The sequence below is a fragment of the Corvus hawaiiensis genome, chromosome 7 (genome assembly GCF_020740725.1).
Source record: "Corvus hawaiiensis isolate bCorHaw1 chromosome 7, bCorHaw1.pri.cur, whole genome shotgun sequence".
NCBI classification, from domain to species: domain Eukaryota; kingdom Metazoa; phylum Chordata; class Aves; order Passeriformes; family Corvidae; genus Corvus; species Corvus hawaiiensis.
In genome coordinates this window covers 37,634,744-37,640,025 of record NC_063219.1, presented here as the reverse complement: position 1 = coordinate 37,640,025, position 5,282 = coordinate 37,634,744, and the positions used below count along the sequence as shown (strand labels likewise).

Below are 5,282 nucleotides of genomic sequence, written 5' to 3'. Positions count from 1 at the left end.
AATATTTTGTCCTTGCTGTTAGTCTTCTCTCAGAGATCTCTTCCTCATTCCCTTCACTTTGATTCTGATCCATGTTTCTGGTGGCATGATCATTGGCTCCAAGGGAGCAGAGTTTATCCCTTGCCCTGTAGGGCTGCGTCTATTAAACCTCCCCAACTTTATTCAAGTAAAGCCTGGTGAAACATTCTTTTGCCTGATGTCAGAATTAACCCAATATCTGGGTTGAGACAAATTCCTCTACCTCTCTGTAATTCATCTTTTTCACTTTACATGAGGATTTTTCTCATGGTCTGTGAAGCAGGTCAGATTACCTTAGATACTTTGTCAGTAGCTGAATGGATAGTGTATTATAAACTCTAATTTACAGTCTCCTCTAACTTACTGTATTATAAAATACTGAAAGATTACAGATCCACTTCAGCTAAACCCCTGAGTGTCTGCAGCTTATCCAGGTTTGGCCATAGAATCATTGCTCTTAGGGCCTGCAGGAACCCTGACCTGATGTCCCCTGAGCAGTGTGGGCCACAAAGTTTGAGCTCCCCCTGTTTACCCAGTGAGGTCCTGGGTCACACCTGGGTGTTTTGGGTTCTTGAATTTTCCTCCTTATATTGCCTGAGCCCACAGAAAGTCTTGAAATTTATTACAGCAAACACTACAGCCACTGGATCCAAACCTGTTCAGGTTATACATGAGCAGACCAAAAAACTGGTGTTCTAGCACCATGGTGCATTTTTTAATTAACACAAGGCACTACAGCAGGCTTTAGTAATGGCTTTCAGCTTCTTTTCTTTCCCAGGATCATGGAATGGTTTGGGTTAGAAGGGACCTTCAAAGTCCGACCTACCTAGTCCAACCCCCCTGTATCAAACAGGGACATCTTCAACTTGACCAGGTTGCTCAGAGTCCTGTCCAAACTGGACTTGGATGTTTCCAGGGATGGGACATCTACCACCTGTCTGGGAAACCTTTGTTCATTCTTCCTTTCAAATAAATAATTTCATTTTCCTTCTTCTCTCTTACTCTTTTGCCACTTCATTGTCACATCCACAGCAATGGACAGGAAGATCTGGAAGGTCTGAAATCCTCTGTTTGCTCTCAATTTGTCCACTCCCTTCACCCTCTCCAAGATTCCACGTTGCCATCACAGAAGACTCCCATAATAAAATCTAACACCACAACAGACACTAATTACAAACTTTGTTGCTAAACTAAAATTGCTAAACTAAATCACATGGCTGGCTGAGGGAGCAAGGAGAGAGCAGACACACATTGTGGCAGGAAAACCTTTGGCTGCTCAAGTTCATCTCATCCCAGCTCCAAACTCTCATGGCTGAAGCCATTCCAGCTGCACTTCTTACCTTGGGAAGAGGCAGAGGGGATGCTGCAAGCTTAGCTGCACCTCTCAGTTTGACTTCCACATCTCCTTCATCTCTGGGGGATGATCCCAAGCAGCTGCTGAATTCTCCATGGTGAGGAGCATGGGCTGATTTATCCTGCAGTTCCCAGTGTGGAAACTGGTCTGTGGATAAAGACCTGAGTCTGCAGCATCTTCCATCAGCACAAAGCACACAACTGTGCAAGAAACCTTTTCATAATCATGAGGGGAAAGAGAGAGAGAGGAAAAAACAACCCAAATTCTTAAACGTATTCAGACTCAGCTGGAATTCGGACCAAGAGATGGACTAGCTACTTACTTATCCCTGAGGCACATTCACCCCTCTCTATAATTAAGCTCTTGGGCTGTTTTGTTAGTGGTGAGAAGCAGGCTTTGCCAAAAGTCATCTGGCTTTCTCCCTTAGAACACTGACAGGTTTTTTCCCCCCTCCTTGCTAAAGAAAGCTTTCAATTTTCATTGCTTATGTGCTTTAGGTATAATTATTTTTTTTTTTTTACCTTTCACGGTGTTATTTCCTACCCATAAAATTATACAAAAATGGTCATCAGTGAGCCTGCTGAAAAGACCAGCCACCATACATCGCAGAGAATAACCTTAATATTTATATAAAAAAAATAAAGACCATATTTCTTTTAAAGATCTTGCTCTAAACAAACTGAATTATTCATGCATAGAATTGTACAGCATTAGAACACCTGTTTTCAATCATGCATAATGTAAAATCACTCATTACCTCACAAGAGCCTCTACATCTCCAGCAATCAAATGGCATTGAAACAGCGGAACAGGTGCTTGGCAGGTGGATCCAAACAGATGTTTTAGGCTTGGTTGTCTTTTCTTGTACAGGTGTGGTGATCTTGTTTTCAACGGCATAATTGCTATTTGAATAGGTGATATTTAATTCTTACGTGCTTTAATATTTATTTTTGCTTCTTCAATTCTTTTTTTTTTCCACTCTGAGAACTGCACAGGCTCAAAGCAGCTTATGAGATGTGGGAAAGCTCCGGGCTGAAACGTCAGTGATGCAATGGAAAGTACAGTTCCTCTTACTCAGACCTCCATGCCACAAACTCTAACCCAGGAGACTTTGTCCTTTTTCTAGACAACTTGTGCAAAACCACTGCACAGACCCCCAAACTCTCAACCACGGTCCAGCATTCCCTTCCTGAAAGGATATTTGAATGTTGGATGTATGGAGATATGATATTGGTTCCTTCATGGAAACAATGAAACAGGAAATGGAGAAGATTTCTGCATGTTTTTCCAGGATTCAATGATGCACAATTTAAATGTGTCTAAAAACTACAGCAGACTTGGTACACTGATGTTGTGAAGGAGAAATACATCAGTGATGGAGGGCAGGGTTAGATTAGAGATTAGGAAGAAATTGTTCCCTTTGAGGGTGAGGAGGCCCTGGCACAGGGTGCCCGGAGAAGCTGTGGCTGCCCCTGGATCCCTGGAAGTGTTCCAAGGCCAGGTTGGATGGGGCTTGGAGCACCCTGGGATAGTGGGAGGTGTCCCTGCCCATGGCAGGGGGTGGAATGAGATAATCCTTAAGGTCCCTTCCAACCCAAAGCATTCTAGGATTTGGTGGTTACAAACCTTGACTCTGCTTCTCAAACTCCTGTTTTTCATGTGGGCCCCATGGGAAAGAGACGCGGACCAGTGGCCTTTGCTAAACCAGACTGTGGACCTGGCACTCTGCAAAAGCTGCAGAAAGCACTGAACCTGCAAGGAAAGAAAAAATAAAATGGCAAAAATTTGACATCTTCCCCTTAAAATTTAGAGAAAATGAATCAACAGTGGCCAAAAAGTATTTTAGTGCTCATCGCCTTCAAGCACCGATTACTGGTTGGCCGAAGCCGATATGTTCCCACTCCTACTTCAGTTTGAACAGCAAAGTGGCAAACCATTAGAAACAGCTTTAAACTTGGCACCCTGACCAGCATCTCAGTGGAGCAGCCAAGGACTGAAAACCCATGGTGACAGTTTATTGCTCTGACACGTCACCTGCCTGCTTTTGCTCCTTGTGGTCTGACACCGCGGGCGCAGAGGGATAAACACGGATGCAGCGACCCGGATCGGTGCTTCACACAGGTGTGTTCAGAGCAGAACAGCTCCTCATGATCAGCCTGTGCTGCTTGCAGGGCATAAACACTGGATTTGTTTTGTGCCAAAACTTTGTGTGTCAAGGACCAGAGCAGTAATGCTTTTGCACCACAATGTGCCACCATCGAATTCCTCCCTGTGCAGGTGGGCAGGCCCTGGCACAGGGTGCCCAGAGGAGCTGTGGCTGCCCCATCCCTGGCAGTGTCCAAGGCCAGGTTGGACGGGGCTTGGAGCACCCTGGGATAGTGGAAGGTGTCCCTGCTTGTAGCGAGGGATAGAATGAGGTGATCTTTGGAGTCCCTTCAACCCAAACCATTCTATGATTCCAGGGTTTTACAACCCAGAACATATAATTCAATTATTCTGCCTCACTATACCATATTTCACTGCATTTTTCAGTGTCTGAGAACTTATTTTTCTTTGAGTGTAAGCATTTCCCAATATTTTTAAGCAGGAATGGCAAAAGAACTTGATTCCCCTGATCAAGGGATTTATTCTGGATTTACCTCACTGAAATAGGTGCTCATTTGCCAGGGTAGAAGGAACAGTTAATGAATCTGTCCTGAACCAAGTATGACAGAACTTAGACCACACTATCACATTAACAACTAGGGTATCAAGACTGAGAAGGACACATAAATATATAGGTGCATTTATCTATACATTTCACACTTACATAGACAAGAAGTACATCCAGCATTCATTTACATGCTTACTCATGCGTAGCAATTAAAACATACAGGAAAAATATCTGATAAAAAGTTCTAGCAGTCCATGGTGGCTTACCTGTCCAAAGTCAGCACATGCCTCAAAGCAGAAACTTCCAGAAACAGCAGCTGCCTGCAGCGACCTCTGCACCACCTCCTTCACTCCAGCACTTCATCCTTCTCCTGGGCTGCCTCTGTGGTAAACAAACAGGCAGGGGCTTCATTCCCAGCTGAAAAGCTCAAGTAAACTTCCCTTCAACACATTTCCTCAGAGACTGTGAAATTCTTGTATTTCTGGGTCAGATATGTGTGACTTCTAGTACAAGTTACTTTAAACACAAGAACAGCAAAGGGAAACAAAGGATGAATCAGTATATCCAGGATGAAATTAAAGCTCAGCAAATGCTTCCCAAATTCCATTAGGGATTATTTTCTGAACATTTTTCTTTCTTAGGAGAAAATATAAACTCTTACCTTTGACACAACAGGTCCATCTCATAGCTCCAGCACAGCCTCAGCATCTACTGATGTCCCCCAGTGCTCCTCCTTTGACCTCCCATACAGCCCCAGGTACTGGAGCTCATCTTTAACCCAGGATGAGGTGGTTTGGGTTGTTTTTGAACATTTCCACAAAGAGCTGTTTGATCTGAAGTGCTGCCTTCAGGAAACAGAGCTGCTCTCGTCCTCCTCTTAAGAACTTTTGACCACTTTTTGCTGCAGGATCTTTTCCCACATCCTTGTCTCCATGACCAGGCTTCAAAGGACACCGTGCTCTTCCCTTTGACAACCCTCACCAGCTCTACACCTCCTGGCTTGGGATAGGTCTGTACAGCTTTTCTGCACGATATATTTCCATTCATTCCTCACATATAGTTTGTGTCTCAGCTGATCACACAGGCAGCATGGATTGGCCTCTCCAGGATGCTTCGGATCAATTTTCTTTTCGCATGAAGCATAAATTATTCATAACACCAGGCACTCAAACCCGACTTGCTTCCAAAGTTTCATGCAGTTTACAAAAAATCTAAATGGACTAATAACTCCAAAAGATCGGTGAGTGTGAGCTGTGT

The 5,282-nt window shown here is 44.0% G+C and overlaps 1 long non-coding RNA gene across 1 annotated transcript; it reads right to left on the bottom strand.

The window, feature by feature from the left end:
* Positions 1 to 1,380: 1,380 nt before the first annotated feature.
* Positions 1,381 to 4,399, bottom strand: LOC125328272. The gene is made up of 4 exons (XR_007204640.1): positions 4,292 to 4,399; positions 2,999 to 3,124; positions 2,130 to 2,274; positions 1,381 to 1,585 (listed from the first exon to the last, which is right to left on the bottom strand). It is a non-coding gene; the product is annotated as an uncharacterized LOC125328272 (long non-coding RNA).
* Between the last annotated feature and the right edge of the window lie 883 nt (positions 4,400 to 5,282).